Raw genomic sequence first — 25,531 nt, forward strand, 5'->3', positions numbered from 1 at the left:
TGTCTAGAGACAACAGTGCTGGTCATGGACGCGGTACATCGTCGTCAGCACGTGGCCATGGGACACGCTTGTCCTTATTTTCGGCAGCTGGAAATGTTGAGCCGCATCATGCCAAAGACTTGGTAGAGTGAATGACCAAGCCCTCCTCATCCTCCTCATCCTCTCCCACCCAGGCTCAGGGTACTAGCAAAGCAGCTGCCAACGCGTCCTCTTCCTTCGTCTCAATGTCATCAGTCACTCCTTCCCTAGACCCACCATGTCCTCCTGAGGAGTCCCCCGAACTGTTTGAGCGCAGTGTTGGGTACATGCTCCAGGAGGATGCCCAGCGTTTTGAAGGCTCTGATGATAAAACCCAGCTAGAGGAAGGCAGCAGCGTGAGCGCAGAGAGAGGGAATGCTCAAGAAGGACAGCAATCTTACAGTCATGTTCCACCAGCTGCAGCATACTGCCAGCTTTGCTCCAATGATGAAGAGGGAGGGGATGATGAGGTCACTGACTCCACGTGGGTACCTGATAGGAGAGAGGAGGAGGAGGCACATCTCCAACGAGGCAGGATGCCCTCCGGGGGCCAGCTTAGGGGCAGCACACCGACCGAATCACACCGCAGAGCTCCGCCTGTGCAGGGCGCTGCCTCTGCACGTTATTTCAAAAGTTCTTTGGTGTGGGCCTTTTTTGAGACGAGCGCATCAGATCACACCGCTGCTATTTGCAACATGTGTCTCAAGCGTATCTCGTGTGGCCAAAACATCAGCCGCTTGGGCACCACATGCTTGACCAGACATAGGTTGACCTGCCATGCAGCTCGTTGACAAGCGTACCTTAAAGACCCACACCAAAGAACAAAGCGGACCTAGACCATCAGTCCTCTGTGAAACCTGCACTGTCACAGCCAAGTACTTGCGGGCACTCTGCTAGCAGTACACCCTTGGTGGTTATACAGGGGTGATAACCCTTCCCTATGTTTTCCAAAAAGCTTAAAAATTGATTTGTTGACTGGAGCTACACTTTAACCACTTGCCGCCCGCCCTATAGGCAATTGACGGCTGCAAAGTGGTTTCATAATCCTGACCGGACGTCATATGACGTGATCAGGATTATGAGCCGCTGCGCGCCCCCGGGGGCGCGCATCGCGGCGATCGTTGTTGCGGGGTGTCAGTCTGACACCCGGCAACTATGATCTCGGTAAAGAGTCTCCGACGGAGACTCTTTACCACGTGATCAGCCGTGTTCAATCACGGCTGATCACAGTGTAAATGGGAAGAGCCGGTGATCGGCTTTCCCTCACTTGCGTCTGTCAGACGCGAGTAGAGGAGAGCCGATCGGCTGCTCCTCTGACAGGGGGGGGGTCTGTGCTGATTGATTATCAGCACAGCCCCCCCGAGGATGCCCACACTGGACCACCAGGGACGCCACCAGACCACCAGGGAAAAGGTAATCCTCCCTAGACCACCAGGGATGCCAGTCAGCACAATGGATGCCAATCAGTGCCCATAATGGATGCCAATCAGTGCCCACAATGGGTATCACTGATTGGCATGCATTGTTTGGCACTGATTGGCATCCATTACTATAGTATAACACCAATGCCACCTATGAGTGCCCACCTGTGCCGCCTATGAGTGCCCACCTGTGCCGCCTATGAGTGCCCACCTGTGCCGCCTATGAGTGCCCACCCATGCCCATCTGTGCCGACTATCCATACCCATCTGTGCCGCCTATCCATGCCCATCTGTGCCGTCCATCTGTGCCGCCCATCCATGCCAATCCGTGCCAGCTATCAGTGCCAATTTGTGCCACCTATCAGTGTCCTTCCGTGTCGCCCATCCGTGTCGCCCATCCGTGTAGCCCATCAGTGCCGCCTATCAGTGCCACATATCAGTGTCCATCAACGCCACCTCATCAGTGCCACTTCATTGGTGCCACATTGGTGCCCATCAGTGCCGCCTTATCAGTGCCCATCAGTGTAGCCCCATCAGTGCCCATCAGTGAAGGAGAAAACGTACTTATTTACAAAGTTTTGAAACTGAAACAAAAAAAAACATTTTTTTTTTCAAAATTTTCGGTATTTTTTTATTTGTAGCGCAAAAAATAAAAACCGTAGAGGTGATCAAATACCACCAAAAAAAAGCTCTATTTGTGGGAAAAAAATGATAAAAATTTAATTTGGGTACAGTGTAGCATGACCGCGCAATTCAAAGTCATTCAAAGTGCGACAGCGCTGAAAGCTCAAAATTGGTCTGGGCAGGAAGGTGTTTAAGTGCCCTGTATTGAAGTGGTTAAAAATGTACCAGTTCAAAATTACAAACAGATTCTACTTAACACAACAAACCTACACAGTCCCTGTCTTGTTTACACCGCCTGTATACTGCTGTTCTGAGTATATAGGGCCTGGGGGCACCACGCCTTTCCTTTTTTAAAATTTGGGTACAGGGTTCCTCTTAATGTCCGTACAAGACCACAAGGGGCTGGTAATGGGCGGGGGGGGGGGGGGGGGGCTACCCATGCCATTTTTCTCAATGATTTTCATCCGTATTGCCAGAACCAGATATTACATTAAAACCGCAAGCAGTTTTAAATTACTTTTTTTCCGTTAAATGTCATTTTGTGCAGGGACTGTTCTAAACACGGGAAACACGTGGCACGTCACAGGCATTTTATAGACAACCCCCCAGGCACGATATTTAAATGAATATTTCACTTTTTTTTTCACTTTAATCGTAATTAAAATCAGTGCTCCTGAAAAAACTGCAGTTTTAAAAAAAAAATTGGCAAACGAAATTGCGGCAAAACACAGGTACCGCGTTTAGCGCCATTTTTCTTCTGAAACGTTGGGAACTTCGGCACCTGAACTAAATTTTTTTGCCTTAAAAGAAAAGCCTATATACGCAACTGCCTACACAAGGCCTTAGTGTTTCCATATCAGGTAAATATCGATTGGTTTCCTTTTTAACCACTTGCTTACTGGGCACTTAAACCCCCCTCAGTCCCAGACCAATTTTCAGCTTTCAGCACTGATGCACTTTGAATGACAATTGCGCGGGCATACAACACTGTACCCAAATGAAATTTTTATCATTTTTTTCCCACAAATAGAGCTTTCTTTTGGTGGTATTTAATCACAGCTGGGAGTTTTATTTTTTGCTAAACAAACAAAAAAAGATGCAAAAAAAAAAAAATCATGTTTAATAGTTTGTTATAAAATTTTGCAAACAGGTCATTTTTCTCCTTCATTGAAGTGCGCTGATGAGGCGGCACTGATAGGCTGCACTGGTGGGCACTAATAGGCTGCACTGGTGGGCACTGATAGGCATAGTTAAGGCGGCACTAATAGGCACAGATAAGGCGGCACCGATGGGCACAGATAATGCGGCACTGATGGGCAAAGACGGGCACAGATAAGATGGCACGGATGGGTGGCACAGATGGGTGGCACAGATGGGTGGCACTAAGGGGCACTGATAGGTACCACTGATAGATGGGACTGATGGGCACTGATAGGTGGCTCTGATAGGTGGCACTGCTGGGCACTGATGGGCGGCACTGCTGGGCACTGATGGGCGGCACTGCTGGGCACGGATATGTGGCACTGGGGTGCAGTACCTTTGTTGAGGCAGACTGTGGGCACTGCTGGGTGGCACTGTGGGCACTGCTGGGTGGCACTGCTGGGTGGCACTGTGGGCACTGCTGGGTGGCACTATGGGCACTGCTGGGTGGCACTGACAGGGGGACACATTTTTTATTCAGGCAGGCAAAGCAGGGGGCAGGTGGGCACTGGCAGGGGGCAGGTGGGCACTAGCAGGGCTGGCCGTGATCGGGACTGATGTCCCGATCACGGCCGCCGGTGATCGGCTTTTTTTTTTTCTCCTCGCGCTGTCAGCGCGAAGAGGAATAATAGCCGATTACCGGCTCCGTTATATCACATGATCAGCTGTCATTGGCTGACAGCTGATCACGTGATAAGGGGTCGGGATCGACCCCTTGCACGGATCGGTGATCAGGCGAGTCTCGTAGACTCGCCGATCACAGAGTGCGCCGCGCGCCCCTCAGGGGGCGCGCAGGCCGCTCGTGCACGGGACTACGTCAATAGACGTAGTCCCGGAAAAGGAGATCCGCGCTGTAGCCGTCATTCGGCTATAGCGCGGGTCTCAAGTGGTTAATATACGTTTTTATTTATTTCAGGTACTTATATAGCTCCTCCATTTTCCAATAAAGAATAGAATAGTGCTGCGCTGTACAAATAAAGTGCAGAAGTGGAAAGGGTATTGAACGACACTACCAAGAGGTAATGGTATGCATAAAAGCTTTACGTAGAGTGCAAATACATAAATGAACAGATAAAAACTTCCTTCAGTGCAAATAGAAAATATATAAAAAATAAATCACAGTATGTCCCACAAGCAATGACCGTGAAAAAAACCCTTGTGCAAAATTTATAGTGACTCAGTATTGATCCAAAAATAAACATATAAAATGCGGATGCTAGTAAACGTTGTGAAAAAAGTTATATATATATATATATATATATATATATATATATTGTGGCAGCGCGCAGGTAAAGTCACCTGGTTGTATCCAGGATGGGAAATATGTGTGCCCCAGATTCAGGCTTTATGCAGACTTGTACAATTAGAGGGGAAGAGTTAATGAGCCCAGCTGAAGTAAGTGGGCTCATTAAGACCTCTACAAAAAACCCCAGCATGCTTAGGGAGATGCTCCATCCTGGAACCAGTTTTGTGTTTGTATAGACTGGGGAGTGTGACACCTGTTCTGTGCGGTGAGTTAACGCCTGTGTGGCAAACCTCTACAACAGATACAGGGACTGGTGCAGCACAAGGCTGCACTCAGTTGTTAGACAGGGAATCTAAGTGTGTAATTAGAGGTCAAGCTGACCAGGATTTATTTTCATGTTTTATTTTTGTTTGGCTGTTATATGTTTCACTGCATGCAGCATAAATAAACTGCATCTTTTGTTTTTTTTTGCACCTACAACGCTGTCTGCTGTGCCTGATTTTGTGTTGTGAACCCATCCAGGGGGTCACACACACCCGCTGCCGAGCTAACCCCTCACAGTTGGTGGAGAATGCGGGCAATTTTTTTTAAGGCCAGCATGGAAGAGATACTGAGACAGCTGGCTCTAGCAAATGCAAATCAGCAGCAAACAAATGCAGGTTTACTAAAGAGCCTTGCAGCCCAGCAGCAGACAAATGCAACTTTGCAGCAGAGTCTGGAAGCTCAGCAACAAGCACAGCAGCAATCTGAAGCCCGCTTCATAGACCTGTTGCAGAAGCAAGAGCAGAGTTTTCAACAGCAAATAGAGACATTAATACAGCAACGTCCGCAGACCAATGAGGCAAGTGGTTACACTAATACCGCATCCTTTGGTGTGAGCCGTTAACTGACAAAAATGACTGGAGAGGATGATCCGGAGGTGTTTTTGACCACATTTGAAAGGACTGCTGAAAGGGAAAAGTGGCCTAAGGAGCAGTGGGCTGGACTGGTGGTCCCTCTGTTAACTGGGGAATCGCAGAAAGCTTATTATGACCTAGAGCCTGACCAAGCAAAAGACTATGTGGTGCTAAAAACAGAAATATTGGCACGGCTGGGTGTCACCCTGGCCGTCCGGGCTCAGCGTGTGCATAATTGGACTTTTCAGGTTGGAAAACCCCCCAGGTCTCAAATGTATGATCTCATTCACCTGAGCAGGAAGTGGCTGCAGCCAGAGATTTTGACCGCACCAAACATTGTGGAACGTGTTGTTATGGATCGTTTCCTGAGAGCTCTTCCTACTGCCATCCAAAAATGGGTAAGCCATGGAGACCCAGAAAATGCAGATAAACTTGTGGATCTGGTTGAGAGGTACTTGGCTACAGAGAACCTGACCACCTCTTCCAGGGACTCACGGACTTTCCACCCTAAGACCAGATCATCCCCAGTGGCGGGTAAGATGACTCCAAGGGGTGAGGGTGGAGAGAGTGAGAGGGTGGGAGTTCTACCTAAGGTCTGGCGGGAGCAGCCCAGGAAGCCCATGCTGCAAGAGACAGCGAAAAAGATTATTTGCTACCGCTGCCACCAAGAGGGACATATTGCAGCCAATTGCCCAGTTGTGGATGAGCCTATGCAATGTGACTTTATAAGGGAGAGACGTCAGTCGCTGTTTGCGACAGTTGCATGCACTGCCATTCGGCGACCTGAGAAACATTTATGTAAAATGTGTATTAATGGTAGAAATGTTGATGTGTTGCTGGATTCAGGTAGCCTGGTAACATTGATAAAAGCTGAATTAGTTACTACAGAGGTCTCTGGGAAGAACAGGGTGGCTGTTATTTGTGTGCATGGGGACACCCGAGAGTATCCTGTAACTTCAGTGTTTTTTGAGACCCCCAAAGGTAACCTCTCTCATCAGATGGGGTTAGTGTCTCACTTACCACATGATGCTATTGTGGGAAGGGATTTTCCAAAATTCTGGGAACTCTGGGATTGTCCTGAGCCCCCCACTGGTGCCTCTATAAACCAGGAAGATGACCAGAATTCCTCTGGGAGTGGTGAGGACTCTCCTGAATTTCCCTTGTCGGTATTGGCGGGGGAAACTCGAGAAACTGGGGAGGAGCCAACATCCTCAGATGAAAACATGCCGTCTGTGGAGTTTTCGGATCTTGAGGTTCACAGGGAAAATTTTGCCACAGAACAGTTAAAAGACCCCACCCTAATAAAGGCACGGGAAAATGTGGTGAAAATAGATGGCAAGTTAGTGAACCCAGATAAGACTTGCACTTATCCTTACTTCACTATGGAAAGGGACCTGCTGTATCGAGTGGCTCAAAGGGCAGAAGAAACCATTGAGCAACTTGTAGTGCCCAAACCTTACAGGAAGTTGGTGTTAGAATTAGCCCATGGGCACATTCTGGGAGGTCATCTGGGGACCGAGAAAACCAGAGAGAGGGTACTGCAGAGATTCTATTGGCCTGGGGTCATGAAGGAAACAGAAAATTATTGTTCCTCCTGCCCTGTGTGTCAGAAGTCGGCACCTATGCCACATTTCCGTAACCCGCTGGTACCTCTTCCTATCATTGAGGTCCCCTTTGAGAGGATCGCAATGGATTTGGTAGGTCCGATAATGAAGTCTGCTAGGGGGCATCAGTACATTTTGGTTATATTGGACTATGCCACCCGTTATCCGGAAGCAATTCCTCTTCGAAATACCTCGGCCAAAACCATAGCCAAAGAGCTATCTCTTGTTTTTAGCCGCGTGGGTATTTGTAAGGAACTGCTTACGGACCAAGGTACACCCTTTATGTCCAGGGTTATGAAAGAACTATGCAAGTTGTACAAAGTGACACAATTGCGTACATCTGTGTATCACCCCCAAACAGATGGGTTGGTTGAAAGATTCAACAAAACCCTAAAACAAATGTTAAAGAAGGTGGTGGATAGAGATGGAAAGAATTGGGACTGTCTAATACCCTATCTGATGTTTGCCATTAGGGAGGTACCCCAATCCTCTACGGGTTTCTCACCCTTCGAGTTGCTCTATGGGAGACACCTAAGAGGGCTGCTGGATATCGCCAAGGAAACTTGGGAAAATGAGAGTTCTCCTCACAGGAGCGTGATTGAGCATGTCGCCCTGATGCAAGATAGAATTGCACAGGTAATGCCAATCGTAAAGGAACATTTGACCCAAGCGCAGTTAGCACAGCAGAGAGTGTACAACCGTGGGGCCAAGACCCGTACTTTTTCCCCGGGGGATAGGGTATTGGTGCTAGTCCCTACGGTTGAAAGCAAATTTCTGGCCAAATGGCAAGGTCCATACGAAGTAATTGAAAAAATTCGTGAGGTGAACTACAGGGTTAGACAGCCAGGAAGGCGAAAGCCGGAGCAGATCTATCACGTCATTCTGCTGAAAGCCTGGAGGGATAGGGAATCCCTAGTCGCAGAGACTTTGTCACAAGCACAGCCTGATTGCTTAGTTCCTGAGGTTGGAATAGCAGACACCTTATCGAAAGCCCAACAACAGGAGGTTAAAGAGTTTGTACTTCGTAACAAAGAGATTTTCTCTGAGCTGCCGGGACAAACATCTGGCGTAGAGCATGACATTATCACCCCGCCAGGAGAAAGGGTAAAACTAAAACCTTATAGAATACCAGAGGCCCGACGGGAGGCAATACGTGGGGAGGTTCAAAGGATGCTTGAATTGGGTGTGATAGAGGAGTCCCAGAGTGACTGGTCCAGTCCTATCGTACTAGTGCCCAAACCTGATGGGAGCTGGCGGTTTTGTAACGATTTTTTTCGACAATTGAATAAAGTTACAAAATTTGACACCTACCCCATGCCGCGTATAGATGAGTTGATTGACCGGCTGGGAACAGCCCGATATATGACAACTCTTGATCTCACCAAAGGGTATTGGCAAATTCCCCTGGCCGAGTCGGCCAAGGAGAAAACTGCATTTGTAACCCCAGATGGGGCATTCCAATATAAGAGAATGCCGTTTGGGTTACAGAATGCACCGGCAACATTCCAGCGGAAAATGGATAAGATTCTGAGGCCCCATCAGAAATATGCTGCAGCTTATCTGGATGATGTGATTATCCATAGCACAGACTGGGTCTCACATTTGCCAAAAGTACAAGCAGTCCTAGACTCTATCCGGGAAGCTGGGTTTACGGCCAATCCAAAGAAGTGTACCATTGGACAGGAGGAGGCCAAATATCTTGGGTACACTATTGGGAGGGGGGTGATGAAACCCCAAGTCAATAAAGTCGAGGCCATACAGAGTTGGCCACGTCCCAACAGCAAGAAACAGGTACGAGCCTTTCTGGGAATCGCTGGCTATTATCGACGATTCATTCCCCATTTTGCTTCTCAGGCTGTGCCCCTCACCAACCTGACAAAAGGGAAAGAGTCGGTCATGGTTAAATGGTCCCCAGAGGCTGAAGAAGCAATTCAGTCCTTAAAAACAGCCTTATGTAGCCAGCCAGTGTTGTACTCACCAGACTTCTCTAAGGACTTTGTTGTACAAACTGATGCATCAGACGTTGGGTTAGGAGCAGTGTTATCCCAGGTCTGGAACGGGGAAGAGCACCCAGTCATTTACCTCAGCAGGAAATTGAAGTCCCATGAGGTAAATTACGCCACGATTGAGAAGGAATGTTTAGCAGTGAAGTGGGCTCTAGATTCCCTTCGGTACTATCTGCTAGGTAGGCACTTTGACCTGGTGACTGATCACGCTCCTTTAAAGTGGATGGCTCAAAACAAGGAGACCAATAGAAGGGTAAATAGGTGGTTCCTGGCCCTACAGGAATTTAACTTTACAGTTAAGCATCTCCCTGGTGTTAAAATGGGGAATGTGGATGCTTTGTCTCGGATACATGCGTGTCTGACTGCTTGTGTTACAACCCTAATGTTGAAACATGAGGGGGGGGGGGGGGTATGTGGCAGCGCGCAGGTAAAGTCACCTGGTTGTATCCAGGATGGGAAATATGTGTGCCCTAGATTCAGGCTTTATGCAGACTTGTACAATTAGAGGGGAAGAGTTAATGAGCCCAGCTGAAGTAAGTGGGCTCATTAAGACCTCTACAAAAAACCCCAGCATGCTTAGGGAGATGCTCCATCCTGGAACCAGTTTTGTGTTTGTATAGACTGGGGAGTGTGACACCTGTTCTGTGCGGTGAGTTAACGCCTGTGTGGCAAACTTCTACAACAGATACAGGGACTGGTGCAGCACAAGGCTGCACTCAGTTGTTAGACAGGGAATCTAAGTGTGTAATTAGAGGTCAAGCTGACCAGGATTTATTTTCATGTTTTATTTTTGTTTGGCTGTTATATGTTTCACTGCATGTAGCATAAATAAACTGCATCTTTTTTTTTTTTTTGCACCTACAACGCTGTCTGCTGTGCCTGATTTTGTGTTGTGAACCCATCCAGGGGGTCACACACACCCGCTGCCGAGCTAACCCCTCACAATATATATATATATATATATATATATATATATATATATAATGAATCGCAGTATAACAAAAAGTTTATCCAAATTTTTTTTATAGAATAGTAATTAATAATATAATATATTAATAATAATATTATATAATATAATAATAAAAAAAAATAAAAAATAGAAAAATGAATAAAATAAATCAATGTCCGTGCAACAGTTTCTCTTTCAATGGTAAGGTGCAACTTATGGTGACTGAATATCCATCCATAAAGTTATAAATATAAAGTGCTGGTAAACATTTCTGCAGTGAAGTGCCGGTGATGCGTGGCTTCTCCCCTTCTGTGAAGCTAAATATATGGGTGTCCCCTTACCTTACTGCTGTAAGGTAACAGTATATATGAAAAGGCTTTGTAATGGAACCGCTGTATGTCCCCTGTAAACGTCCCCAATATGGTCTCTCAGGTGTTGCTGGTCCTAATAGCGGGCAGCATCCCCTTTAAGATAGTTGGAGCAGGTGAACCTCACAAATAGGGCAAGAGGGATGCTCGATAATGTAGTCATTTTTTAAATGTTTATTGGTAACAACAGGTACTCACATTTGAACAGTAAAGACAGGCAAAACAGAAACGAGCAGCGAGCTCGTACAGATCACTTCCGGTATCTAATTTTCCAGACACGTGTTCGCCACGATCACGTGAGATATTGGAAGTGTCCTTTATATGTGTATAGGCAAGTATATGCGGCGGCCATTTTCCTGGAGTCCCGGTCACCGGAAGTAGGGACGCTGCCAACTATTAGGACCAACAACACCTGAGAGACCATATTGGGGAAGTTTACCATTTTTTTTATTATTCTATTCAATTTTTTTGGATATACTTTTTGTTATACTGTGATTCATTATATATATCAACTTTTTTTCACAATGTTTACTAGCACCAGCACTTTATATGTTTATTTTTGGATCAATACTAAGTCACTATAAATTTTGCACTCTATTTTGGGAAAGGGTTTTTTCACGGTCATTGCTTGTGGGACATACTGTGATTTCTTTTTTATATATTTGCTATTTGCATTGAAGGAAGTTTTTATTTGTTCATTTATGTATTTGCGTCTATTGCATTCTACCTAAAGCTTTTTTGCGTACCATTGCCTCTTGGTAGTGTGGTTCAATACCCTCTCCACTTCTGCACTTTATTTGTACAGCGCAGCACTATTCTATTCTTTCTTTTTTTATCCAGGTTCTGACATTTCCCTCAGTGTTTGCAGCAGTACCCGTCCCTCTTTATTCATTTGGTTGGCGATATTTGTCTTTATTGCCATCAATTTATGCCATGCTTTACATATACATTGTACATTATTCAATAAAAATATTGAAACAGAAAGGAACTAGCAAAGCCACATAAACACAGGGCGAAAATACAAACTCCATGCAAACAGGTTTCTTGCAACCTCTGAGCTCAATCCGCCTTAGCTGCACTTAAAGCGGTTGTATACCCGCACAGAAAAAAAAACAAAAAACTGTAAGGCAAAGGCATAATGAGCTAGTATGCAGCTAGTATGCAGCTCCATTGGCGGCCGGATCTAAACGGACCGCCTGTCCGTTTACACCCGACTGCGATACGATCCGCTAGACTCTTTTTGGCGGATCGGATTGGATGTAGGTGGGTGTAGATGGATATATGTCCGTTTTATACCTGTCGCTCCATAGAGAAGGACGGAGGTTCCGATTGGGTCCGCCTGAAAAGTTGACAGGTGGACACGATCAGAATGTCCGTGTGAAAGGGGCCTAACATTTAATTCAGAATAATCGATGGTCGCCTTCTTATATACTATATGGGTCTCTTCTCAGGATTGGTAGTTTGTGGCCCTGGCCAGTTCAGCTGTGATGGGAGCAAGAATCTATGTTTACCCTTGTCATGGAAATGCGATGATGATCCAGACTGTGAGGACGGCTCAGACGAGGAGGACTGCGGTATGTACCTCTTGTGATAAAGAGGTGCTGATAATCTCTGCTAGCCCATAGCTGTGTGTAGAAAAGCTTATGTAATGAAACCGTTTCATTTCAATAAAATGAGTGTGCTGAGGTTTGAACATCTGTAATGCTGCGTACACATGATCAGAAATTCCCCCAGCAAAAGTCCGATGATAGCTTTTGGTCAGTAAATGTGACCGTGTGTGTATGCACCATTGGACCTTTGCTGGCGGAATTCCAGCCAGCAAAAGATTGAGAGCAGGTTCTCAATTTTTCGGTCTGAAAACGTTTTGATCGGAAATTCCGATCCTCTGTACCAATTCTGACATGCAAAATTCCTAAACGCGCTTGGAAACAATTCGACGCATGTTCGGAAGCATTGAACTTAATTTTCTCGGCTCGTCGTAGTGTCGTACGTCACCGCGTTCTTGACGGTTGCAAGTTCAGAGAACTTTTGTGTGAGCGTGTGTATGCAAGCCGAGCTTGAGCGGAATTCCGTCGGAAAAACCATCCAAGATTTTTCAGATGGAAAATCCGCTGGTGTGTACGGGGCATTACACTCTTGCTTGTCGCACAGTCATTAAAGCATATTTTGATGTATCACACACACGTGGAGTAGGAGTTTCAATGATTGTGTTTGTAAGTTATCACTTGTTATTGCTCGATAATTGCCCCTTTACCCAACGGATCGACCAGAAGTCTATAATTATGGGAGATTATCACTTGTTTAGGTGGAACCCTGCCATGTTTGTCTATCATACCAATCACATTGTACAACATTCGTTCCTTTTGAAGATTTTTTTTCCAAAACGAATTTGCTTATTATGGCTCCCAAAACTATAGTAAAGCATGTAATAAAATATGTAAAGCATGGGTTATACTAATGTTAGAGTACAACTGAAGGCAAAAAACTTAATACGTAAAGGAGGGTTATTACCCCATCAGTTTATTTTGCCATCTGTGTGCTATTGTGGAGATTTTACTTCACTTCCTGTCCCATAGCTAAACAGGAAGTGAAATAAAATCCCTGAAAATAAAGAAAATTCCTTAGGGACCCCCTGGTGACCAGAACTAGTGTCCCCATTGGAAGATTTCCTCTCTATTACTTTTCTGGGGACAACCCAAAATTTTGAATTTTCCTTTCACTTTCAATGACCATAGTAAACAGGACAAGTAGAGAGGGTGAATTCCCTTAATGGGGATGCAGACAGCAATAAAACCTGACAGGTGTTCTAATCCCTCTCCACTCCATCCAAAACAAAAAAAAAGTTTTGCCTTTAGTTATACTTTAAAGTAGTTGTAAACCCTGTTATCCCACTTGTACCTACAGGTAAAGCCTATAATAGGGCTTATCTGTAGGTACTGTAAATATCTCCTAAACCTGCACGGTTACATAGTATCTTTACACAGTAGGTGACGTCGAAAAAAGGCACAAGTCCATCAAGTCCAACCTATGTGTGTGATTATATGTCAGTATTACATTTTATATCCCTGTATGTCATTCAGAAGCTTATCTAATAGTTTCTTGAAACTATCGATGCCCCCCCGCTGAGACCACCACCTGTGGAAGGGAATTCCACATCCTTGTTGCTATTACAGTAAAGAACCCTCTACGTAGTTTAAGGTTAAACCTCTTTTCTTCTAATTTTACTTTCAATAATTTTTATTAAGGTTTTCAAAAGAAGAATACAAAACAAGCTATAGATATCACCCCCCCTTTTAAAAAATCAGGGAGTGCATATTAACATACCAGTGTTTAACAGGCGTTACATAGAATAGAGAACAATCACAATTACATTAACATTGTAATGGTAGTGACAATCCAGAAAGGCATCTATGAGGAATATGCATTAAAGAAAACTCAGGGTAAACCTGTTTCTGACCGGAAGATGGCTTGTTGGGGGGAGGCCGTACCCCACCCCAAGGGGAGCACACTGTGGGGACGGCCTCACTCTCCAACCCCATCCCCGAATGGCTCGCAAGAGCCAGTGCCTCACTGGGCTGTCTATCTCTTAAATCAAGCATGTAATTGAACCCAAGGACAGTCGACTAATTAATCGCTGTGTGTAAGAGACAGAGAGGAACCTACACCTGTAGCAGGAACGCTGAACTGAAAGTCCTAGGCGAACTTGGTGCGAGCGCGCGGAAACCTGGCCGTGCCAGGGGGCTTCTGCCTGCTGTCGCATCTGGATACAAAAATTCAAAACACTGGAACAAACCATCGGAACCAGAGAGAGAGGGAAAAGGAACAGGATCAGAAAGAGAGAGGAGGTAGGGAAGTAAGAGAGGGATAGCAGGTCCAAAAGAAGTAGGAGAAGAGGGAAGGATAAGGATAGAAGGTCATCCAATCAGATAGTTGCGGCTTAAGAAATCTATGTCCCAGGAATTATGGAGATTCCGACCTAATTCGCCCATGGTTCCCATATCAATTGGAATTTGTGAGTTGTATCCAGTAGTGTAGCAACAATTTTTTCCTGGGCCATGATCCAAGAAATTTTCCTTTTCATGTCGTGCATGGGTACCGTGGGTCTTTTCCAGTGTTTAGCTATAGTAATTCTAGCACCTAATAGCATATAGAAAATTAAGGCTTGGGTGTGTTTGGGAGTACCGACCACACTGGCATTAAGAAGTGCTATCTCAGGTAGCTGTGGAATAGGTGTACCCGTAATTTTCCTCAACAGATGGAAAAAATTGTTCCAGAATTTCCGTATCCTGGGGCAGGTCCACCATATATGAAATAGGGAGCCAGTAAGCCCGCAACCCCTAAAACATAAAGGGGAAGCGTCCGGGAAAATCTTAGCCAGTGTGGTCGGTACGAGATACCAGCGTACCATGAGTTTAATACTAGCTTCCATTAGAGAAATATTCATAATATTTTTGAATGATCTGTGAAATTGAGAATACCATTTGGGTAGGTCCCACTCTACTGCCAGATCTTGTTCCCAAAGTCGGGCATATAATGGCTTGGTGGTATTCTTGGCAAGTGAGTTGTAAATGATGGAGATACCCCCCCTCTGATCCAGCATGTTGCCACACCATATTTCATAAGGGGTCGGTAGAGGGGGTGTAGAGTTTAGAGGCCATTTGGATCGAAGGAAGTGAGAAATTTGTAACAGTCTATAACGCTCAGTGGGGGGCATTTCTAATTTGCTCACACAGTACGCCAGTGTGAGAGGTCCTGTAGTATGCAGGAAATGTCCGATCCTATACAAGCCTTTGTCTACCCACCACCTGAATGCTGTAATATTTTGTCCGGGCGGAAATTCTGGGTTATTAAAGATATGGGCAAGTGGCCGCATGGGGGAGACTAGGGCTGAGTGCATTCGGAGCCTATCCCACAATGACATAGAGTGAGAGAGGGTGGGGGCCAATATCGCTGGCCGCAAACGCGGTTCAGACCATAGTAGGTAGTCAATTGTGTGGTTGGGTGTCGCCATCCTTTCCAAGAGAAGCCAATCTGGTTTGGGGTTTTGAGAGTGTACTGTTGATATTTGGGCTATCTGCGCAGCTTGGTAGTACCACCAGATATTGGGCAAAGCTAGGCCTCCTTGGGACTTGAGTCTATAGAGAATGTCTTTGGAACATCTCCTACCCTTGGAACCCCAAATAAATTTCAGGATGGAGGATTGGAAGCGCATGATTTGGGCTTTCCTGATAGGAATTGGCAGAGAGCGGAAAAGATAAAGTAAGCGGGGCAATAGAGTCATTTTAATAGAATTTACACGGCCCATCCAGGATAGATCATATTTTGACCATGTCGCCATGTCGGCTTCTAGTTTTTTGAACATGGGGGGGAAGTTACTGGAAAATAGTTTATCATAACTAGAAGTCAGGTTTATTCCTAGGTAGGGAATAGCTGATGAGTTCCAGGTGAACGGGAAGTGATTTTGGAGGTTTATGAGAAGGTTTGGAGAAACAGATATGTTTAGAGCTGCAGATTTAGCTACGTTGACTTTAAGACCAGAGGCTCTACTAAATTGCTCCAAGAGTTTAAGGATGTTGGGAGTAGAGATAAGGGGTGATGTGATGAAGAGGAGAAGGTCGTCAGCAAAGAGGGCACATTTATGTTCCTGAGCACCACAGGAAACTCCTCTTATGTCTGGGTTTGTGCGTATGGCTATGGCTAGGGACTCAATGGCTATAGCAAAAATCAGGGGGGATAACGGACACCCCTGTCTAGTGCCTTTCTCAATAGTGAACGTGTCCGAGTACCTGCCCTGCAGACGTACTTGGGCATTGGGAGTAGAGTAGAGTGACTTCATAGTGCCTATAAAATTGGGACCCATGCCCCACCTCCCAAGGACCGCAAAGATATAGGGCCAGGTGACCGTGTCAAATGCTTTTTGTAAGTCAACGGAAAGGAGGAACCCCTCTTGCTTGGGTCCTCCATCCCATTGAGAGTTAAGGAGAGACACTATATCAATAGCTCGTCTGATTTGGTCCGGGCCTTGTCTCCCCGGGATAAAGCCTGCCTGGTCCCTGTGAACATACTGAGCAATAAAAGATGATAAACGGTTAGCCATTATTTTTGTTAAAAGCTTGAGATCATTATTGATCAAAGAGATCGGGCGATAATTGCTTACTAAAGACGGGTCCTTTCCGGGTTTCGGAATGACCGAAATGTATGCCAGGTTGGAGGCTTTATCCAGGGGAGTACCATGACTAAGAGAATTGAAAAATCTAGCTAAGTAAGGCGCTAAGATATTGGAAAATTTTTTGTAGTAGCCAGCTGAGAAGCCATCAGGGCCAGGGGCAGAACCTAATTTGAGCTTGCGTATAGTCTCCAGGACCTCCGACTCCGTAATAGGTAAATCTAGTAGCTCCGCATGAGCTCCGGAGAGTTTAGGCAGGGGAATGGAATTTAGGAACTCCTCAATATTTGGGGGAGATCTGGGTTTGTCATCTTTATATAGAGAGGCGTAGAAATCTTGGAAGCATTCTAGAATGCTCTGTGGATTTTGTGTCAGGGTGCCGGTTGGTAGCTTTATTTTGGGGAAGGCCATAAGTCGTGATTTGGGAGACAATTTGGTGGCTAATTTGGAGCCTATTTTATCCTTATGCATATAAAACCTGGCTCCAGACCAGCGAAGATGTTTTTCAGCTTCGGTGGTGAGGGCCAAGTTGAGCCTGATCCTGGAAGATTCCAAGTCTTCCCGGGAAGATTGTGTACGTTCTCGCTTGTTACGTTTACAGGCCGCTTGAAAGTCATTGGAGAGTTTGGTTATTTCAGCTCTATGTGCCTTCTTCAATTGGGATGAAAATTGCATAATTTTGCCCCTCATTACCGCCTTATGGGCAGCCCACAACGTTGCAGGGGAAATTTCTGCAGTATCGTTAGCTATAAAGTATTCATTCAATTCCCTTTCAAGCATGGAGCAGTGTGCCGGGTGACTAAGCAGAGACTCATTGAGACGCCACTTAAATTCCTTGTTTGCTGTAGAAGAATTGCGGAGATAAAGTGTAACCATGGAATGGTCTGAAATAGGGGAATCTCTGATTTTGGACTTTGTAGCTAACGACACATTAGTACTGCGAAGAAAAATATGATCTATCCTGGCGTAGGATTTTTGTGGGGCCGAGTAGTGGGTGTGGTCCTTGGTCCGGGGGTTGAGTTCTCTCCAAATATCCACAAGACCTGAGTCAAAGAGGAGCTTAGCTATTCTAGTACTCTGTTTGGACGGTTGCTTTGGTCTCGAGGGACCAGAACCAGATTTATTTAGGGAAACGTCAAAGGTAATGTTGGAATCCCCACCCAGGACGACAACCCCCTCCAGATGTGGGGAGATTGTAGTCAAGAGAGAAATGAAAAATTTGTCTTGGCCTTTATTGGGCGCGTAGTACGAGACAAAAGTGTAAAGTGACCCATCTATGGTGCCTTTTACAAGGAGAAATCTACCTAAGGGGTCAGTGAGAATTTGGGACATAGAAAAATTTAGGTTTTTAGAGAAGCAGATAGCAACCCCCTTTGTCTTGTTTTCGGCATTAGAGAGGTAAAACTGGGGAAATTGTTGGTGTAGGAATGAAGGCTGAAAGGATTTGGGGAAGTGGGTCTCCTGAAGCAAGAGGACTGAAAAGTTTTGTGAGTGGTACAGTTTGAAAAGTTTCCTTCTTTTAACAGGGGAGTTAAAACCCTGGACATTATGAGACACTATGGAAAGGGGCGAAGGTATGATGTTATGCACTGGCATGGATCAGATGGGAGGTATCTACTGGGAGAGAGTGGGACCTACCTGATATTATAAGGACTGAAGCCGCCAAATCTTGAAGGAATGTATGATAAGATGACCTTCGGATGGGAGATAGGAAGGGAGGGTCAGCGGTGAAGAAGAAGAAAGATGGACCTGCTAGGAGAAATAGAAAAGGAAAAGAAATATCCGTTAACAGTAACATTATACAGATATGCAAAAATCCCAAGAAGAGGTGTGAGAACCCATTCCCACACCTCATCCCACCCATACCCAATCAAACACGAATGAGTGCTCCTTCCAAAAAAAAAAAGGAAGGGGCACAAGGCCTCCCCACCGTAGGAGGAACCACAAAGATTCCCCCCTCGGGCTGGAAGGTGTGGAGGGGCAGGACAGCCGTCCCGGCCTACTCCCACGGCCTAAAACAGTTGCTAAGGGGTGTAGCCCCCAACTAGATTTTTCAAAGAACAGAGAATATGTGCTCCCCCACCCCCCATCCCCCCGCCCCTAGATAGGGTCAGGAGGGTTTAGGAATCCGGGGGATCGGGGGAATACCTCTAGCGATAGAGCTTGCAGCAAACCCCAAAAAAAAAAAAAAAAAAAAAAACCAGTATGAAGAAAAATATTACCGCCATCCGCCCGCATAGAACCTGGGGGTGGCTCTACCCAGCTGTAATTAAGAAACTTCAATACAATACAAGCGGGGTTAGGGTAACCTTAAGAGAAAAAAAAAAAAAAAAAAAAAAAAAATTTGACATCAATAACCAGTATAGCTTAGTGGATAACAGGACACTAAAAACAAAAAAAAGAAAAAAAAAAAAAAAAAAAAAAAAAAAAAGAAAAAAAGAGTCAGAGACAATTGGCAGTTGTTGTAAGTTCTGCGTGTCAATAAAATGAGGAAAAAATCAAATGAGTCAGAAAGACCCAATGTTCATCAGAGGATCCGACCGGATCAAAAGAAGTGCTGCGGGCCCGGATCGACCCCAGGTTAGAGGGAGTCATGACGGTGGCTTGGAATCCTTAGACTTCTTGGACAAGCGCTTCTGCCATGCAGGTGCGATAGGACTTGATGGTGGTGGTCTTTTGGAGGAAGCCACTGGGGTTGTGCTTGTCGGAGATGGGTCGGGGTCCCTAGAGACTAGACCAAGTTGGAGTAAAAGTTTTTCACCCTCTTGAAACGAGGAGAAGCCGTAGGATTTAGAATTGTAGGAGAATGAGAGACGAAATGGGAAGGACCACCTGTAAGCGATCGATTTTTGGGAAAGTGCTAGAAGGAGCGGTTTCAGTGATCTCCTCTTTTGGATTGTGAAGGGCGATAGATCTGCAAAGATTTGTATGGGGTGCCCCTGGAACATAAGGGGACCCCCACCCCTTGACCGTTGCATAACCTCCTCCTTAACTTTGTAAAAGTGAGGTTTAACAATGATGTCTCTTGGGAGTCCATCTTGGCGCGGGGCTTGTAAAGCCCTGTGAGCTCGATCCATTTCAAGGCGATGGTCAGGGATGTCCGGGATAAGTTCCTTAATGAATGTTTGGACGACTAGGGCCGAGTCCTGGAATGATTCGGGAACTCCTCTGATGCGGAAATTATACCTCCTCGAGCGGTTCTCGAGGTCGTCAATTTTGGAGAACGCTGTTTCAAGTTGGTCCTGCAAGTCCTGTACTTGCGCAGTGTTTTGATTTACTCTGGAGATTGTTTGGTCTGCTTTTTGTTCAATCGTTTCTATTCTGTTACCTAAGTGCTGTAGTTCAGCTTGAATGGCTGAGGTGATTTGTGTAGCGTTTTGTGAGAGACCCCTGGCTAGCATGGTGCCAAATAGTGTGACCATGGACGAAAAGTCCTGAGGAGAGGGATGAGAGCCTGGCATATAGGCCAAAGTGCCTCCTGGGCTGGCTGCAATGTCCTCCATGGGAGAGAGCGGCATTTCATCCAGGACCCTGCTTATAAGGGATTCTGTGGAGGAGGGGGATAAGCAGGCTGTGGAGATTGTACTCACGTCGGGGCCCGGGGGCCCTGTCGAGCGCAGCGGTGGGTCGGCTATGGAGTCCTCCTCCTCCAGGATGTCTCCTCGTGCGGCGGCGTCTGGCGCCATTTTGGTGTAGGCCGCGGGTTTCGGTCCCGTGTTCAAAGCACGGGATAGGTCTCTCCTTGCTGTCCCTCCTGCCATCCCGGGATGCCCGGGTGTATCCTCCGTCCGCTCGTGCCGTTCGCGGTCGGGGCTCGGAGCTTAGAGCGGCGCCGTGGGAGATGTTAGGCCGGGACGGTGCGGAGCTCGCAGACTAGGCAGCCATCCAGCGAGCGGCCGCGCATGCGCCATCTTCTTCTAATTTAATGATTGGCCACGAGTCTTGTTAAACTCCCTTCCGCAAAAAAAAAAAAAAGTTTTATCCCTATTGTGGGGTCACCAGTATGGCATTTATAAATTGAAATCATATCCCCTCTCAAGCATCTCTTCTCCAGAGAGAATAAGGTCAGTGCTTGTAATCTTTCCTCATAACTAATATCCTCCAGACCCTTGATTAGCTTTGTTGCCCTTCTTTGTAGTCGCTCCATTTCCAGTACATCCTTCCTGAGGACTGGTGCCCAGAACTGGACAGCATACTCCAGGTGAGGCCGGACCAGAGTCTTGTAGAGTGGGAGAATTATTTTTTTATCTCTGGATCTAATCCCCTTTTTAATGCATGCCAATATTTTGTTTGCTTTGTTATCAGAAGCTTGGCATTGCATGCCATTGCTGAGCCTAATATCTTCTAGGGCCCCCAGGTCCTTTTCCATCCTAGATTCCCCCAGAGTTTATCCCCCCAGTGTATAGATTGCATTCATATTTTTGACACCCAAATGCATTATTTTATTTTTCTACATTGAACCTCATTTGCCATATAGTTGCCCACCCCATTAATTTGTTCAGATCTTTTTGCAAGGTTTTCACATCCTGCGGAGAAGTTATTGCCCTGCTTAGCTTAGTATCGTCTGCAGGTTGAGAAGATATTTAACATATATGCTTGCAGCATGCACACTGAAGAAACGGCTTGAATTGTGCCATTTCTAAAGTGCCTGTGCTGCGACCGGCGGCTCCCGAATGCAAGTGCGGGAGTGACGTCATCGCGGGTCTGGCCAATCACAGCACTGGAGCCCGCAAACCCGGAAGTAACTCCGGGAGACATGTTGCCAGTCAAAGTGGTGTGCGGGGACTGCTACAACAGCTTTGATTTAAGGTAAGTATCTCATAATGAGTTGGTATGTTGTGCATACTAGCTTATTATGCCTTTTGTCGTGCAGGTTTTTTTTTTTTTTTATATGGGTTTACAACCACTTTAAGAGCTGTTATTTCTAGGTTTTTTTCTAGCTTTAAAAGGTTGGAAAAGGCCGGACTAAATGGGGGTTCATTTTATAGTTCTCCCATAGACCCCTCCATACGAGTCCACGTTTTCTGAAAATGTGACTGTTACAAATCTATTTCTATGAAGGTCAGCTGCTTCCTCTATGACATAACATAGGGATTCAGACACTGCTGTCTTTGTTGTGAAAATACAAACTCCATGCAAACAGGAGTCTTGCAGCTTCTGAGCTCAATACACCTGCGCTGCAGTTAAAGCGGTTGTATACCCGCACAGAAAAAAAAAAAAAACCTGTAATGCCCCATACACACGGTTGGAATTTCCGACGGAAAAAGTCAGATCGGATTATGTTATCGGCAAATCTGATTGTGTGTGGGCTCTATTGGATTTTTTTCTGTCGGAATTTCCATGGAAAAAGTTTGAGAGCGGGATCTAAAATTTTCAGACAACAAAATCCGATCTGACTTTTTCCGATCGTGTGTAGAGAATTCCGACGCACAAAGTACCATGCATGCTCAGAAAAAAATTGTAGACGAAAGCTATTGGCTACTGGCCTCTACGTAATCACGTTGTACGACGTTTACGTCACCTCGTTCCGAACGATCGGATTTTCTGACAACTTTGTCCAACTGTATGCATGCAACACAAGTTTCGGCCAAAATCCGTGGGAAAAAAATCTGACGATTTTGTGGTTGGAATGTCTGACTGTGCGTATGGGGCATAAGGCAAAGGCATACTGAGCTAGTATGCAGCTGTGATCTGCGGCTGTGACCTGCTTGCTCAGCGCGGGAGATCTCTCCACTGATCCCCGCTGAGCAGACAGATGACAGGTCCGTGTCCACTCCATTCATGCAGAGCGGACAGAGACACAGACCGCTCTCCTCCATGGGCAACCGGATCTAAACGGATCGCCTATCCGTTTACACCCGGCTGCGATCCGATCCGCTAGACTCTTTTTGGCGGATCGGATTGGATGTAGGTGGGTGTAGATGGACACATGTCTGTTTTTACACCAGCCGCTCCATAGAGAAGAATGGAGGTTCCGATTGGGAGCACCTGAAAAGCTGACAGGTGGACCCGATCAGAATGTCTGTGTGACAGGGGCCTAGCAGTTAATTCAGAATAATCGTTAGTCACCTTCTTATATACTATATGGGTCTCTTCTCAGGATTGGTAGGTTGCAGCACTGGCCAGTTCAGGTGTGGTGGGAGCAAGAATCTATGTTTACCCTTGTCATGGAAATGCGATGATGATCCAGACTGTGAGGACGGCTCAGACGAGAAGGATTGCGGTTTGTAGCTCTTGTGATGAAGAGGTGTGGATAATCTCTGCTAGCCCATAGCTGTGTGTAGAAAAGCTTATGTAATGAAACAGTTTAATTTGAATAAAATGAGTGTGCTGAAATTTGTACATCTGTTACACTCTTGCTTGTCGCACAGTCATTAAAGCATATTTTTATGTATCACACACGTGGAGTACGAGTTTCAATCAATTTTGTTATAAAAATGATTGTGTTTGTAAGTTATCACTTGTTATTGCTCGATAATTGCCCCTTTACCCAACGGATCGATTAGAAGTCTAGAATTACGGGAGATTATCACTTGTTATTGCTCAATAATTGCCCCTTTACCCAACGGATCGATCAGAAGTCTAGAATTACGGGAGATTATCACTTATTTAGGTGGAACCCTGCCATGTTTGTCTATCATACCAATCACATTGCACAACATTCATTCCTTTGGAAGATTCTTTCTAAAACAAATTTGCTTATTATGGCCCCCAGAACTATAGTAAAGTACGTAATAAAGCATGGGCTATACTAATGTTATAGTAGACGTGAAGGCAAAACTTTTTAAATTTTTTTAATTTTGGATAGAGTAAAGGAGGGTTATTACCCCATCAGTTTATTTTGCCATCTGTGTGCCATTGGGGAGATTTTCATTCACTTCCTGCCCCATAGCCAAACAGGAAGTGAAATAAAATCCCTGAAAATGAAGGGAATTCCTTGGGGACCCCCTGGTGACCAGAACTAGCATCCCCATTGAAAGATTTCCCCTCTATTACTTTTCTGGGGACAACCAAAATTTTTAATTTTCTTTCATTTTCAATGATCGTGGTAAACAGGACAAGTAGAGAAGGTGAATTCCCTTAATGGGGACGCAGACAGCAATAAAACCTGACAGGTGTTCTACTCCCTCTCCACTCCATCCAAGAACAAAACAAAAAAAAAAGTTTGCCTTTAGTTATACTTTAAAGTAATTGTAAACCCTGTTACACGACTTGTACCTACAGGTAAAGCCTATAATAAGGCTTATCTGTAGGTACTGTAAATATCTCCTAAACCTGCACAGTTACATAGTATCATTACATAGTAGGTGAGGTTGAAAAAAGGCACAAGTCCAACTTATGTGTGTGATTATATGTTAGTATTACATTGTATATCCCTGTATGCCATTCAGGTGCTTATCTAATAGTTTCTTGAAACTATTGATGCCCCCTGCCGAAACCTGTGAAAGGGAATTCCACATCCTTACCGCTCTTACAGTAAAGAACCCTCTATGTAGTTTAAGGTTAAACCTCTTTTCTTCTAATTTTAATGAGTGGCCACAAGTCTTGTCTCCCTTCCGCAAAAAAGTTTTATCCCTATTGTGGTGTCACGGTATTTATAAATTGAAATCATATCCCCTCTCAAGCGTCTCTTCTCCAGAGAGAACAAGTTCAGTGCTCGCAATCTTTCCTCATAATTAATATCCTCCAGACCCTTTATTAGCTTTGTTGCCCTTCTTTATACTCGCTCCATTTCCAGTACATCCTTTCTGAGGACTGGTGCCCAGAACTGGACAGCATACTCCAGGTGCAGCTGGACCAGAGTCTTGTAGAGTGGGAGAATTATCGTTTTATTTCTGGAATTAATCTCCTTTTTAATGCATGCCAATATTCTGTTTGCTTTGTTAGCAGCAGCTTGGCATTGCATGCCGTTGCTGAGCCGATCATCTAATAGAATCCCCAGCTCCTTTTCCATCCTAGATTCCACCACTGGTTCTCCCCCAACAGTATATATTGCATTAATATTTTTGCCACCCAAATGCATTATTTTACTTTTTTACACATTAAACCTCATTTGCCATGCAGTTGCCCACCACATTCATTTGTTTAGATCTTTTTGTAAGGTTTCCACATCCTGCGGAGAAGTTATTGCCCTGCTTAGCTTAGTATCGTCCGCAGGTTGAGAAGATATTTAACATATACGCTTGCGGCATGCGCACTGAAGAAATGGCTAGATAGTGTCATCTCTAAAGGGCCTGTGCTGTGACTGGCGGCTCTCGCACACAAGCGCTGAAGTGAAATCATCATGGCTCTGGCCAATCACAGCGCCAGAGCCTGCAAACCCGGAAATAACTCCGGGAGACATGTTGCCAGTGAAAGCGGTGTGTGGGGACCGCTGCAACAGCTTCCATTGCAGGTAAGTATTTCATAATGAGTTAGTATGTTGTGCATACTAGCTCATTATGCCTTTGTCTTGCAGGTTTTTTTTTTTTTTAATGGGTTTGCAACCACTTTAAAACATGTTATTTCTAGGTTTCTTCTGGGCTAAAAAGGTTGGAGAAGGCCGGACTAAAATGGGGGTTCATTCAGGGCCGATCCTGGGCAGGTGCATGGTCAAGGGATTTGGAAGTAAGTTGTTGTGCCCATTAAAGCAGCCACTGTGCCCATCAGCCGCTTTCACTGTGCCCATCAAACGCAGCCACTGTGCCCATCAAACGCAGCCACTGTGCCAATCAAATGCAGCCACTGTGCCCACCAAACGCAGCCACTGTGCCCACCAAATGCAGCCACTGTGCCCATTAAAAGCAGCTTCTATGCCCATCAAATGTAGCCACTGTACACATAAAATGCAGCCACTGTGCCCATTAAACGCTGCCATTGTGCCCATCAAACGCAGCCACTGTGCCCATCAAACGCAGCCACTGTGCCCATCAAACGCAGCCACTGTGCCATAATCAAAGTGGTGGGGCTTACAGGTGGAGAGGTGGAGTTGTTGCCATAAAAACATTAGTAAGGGGGAGGAGTTAGTAAGATGACCAAGCCCATGTTCTGCAC

At 45.6% G+C, this 25,531-nt stretch overlaps 1 long non-coding RNA gene across 1 annotated transcript in view; it reads left to right on the forward strand.

The window, feature by feature from the left end:
• The window catches only part of LOC143961117 (uncharacterized), a 31,843-nt gene extending 8,946 nt beyond the window's left edge, over positions 1 to 22,897 (forward strand). Inside the window, exons 4-5 of the long non-coding RNA XR_013270414.1 lie at positions 11,784 to 11,906; positions 22,599 to 22,897. This is a non-coding gene — a long non-coding RNA (uncharacterized LOC143961117). The remainder of the gene's footprint in view (positions 1 to 11,783; positions 11,907 to 22,598) is intronic.
• The last annotated feature ends 2,634 nt before the right edge of the window (positions 22,898 to 25,531 follow it).

Source organism: Lithobates pipiens, unplaced genomic scaffold, assembly GCF_037356315.1.
Source record: "Lithobates pipiens isolate NorthernLeopardFrog02 unplaced genomic scaffold, aLitPip1_a1.2 Scaffold_8, whole genome shotgun sequence".
NCBI classification, from domain to species: Eukaryota; Metazoa; Chordata; class Amphibia; order Anura; family Ranidae; genus Lithobates; species Lithobates pipiens.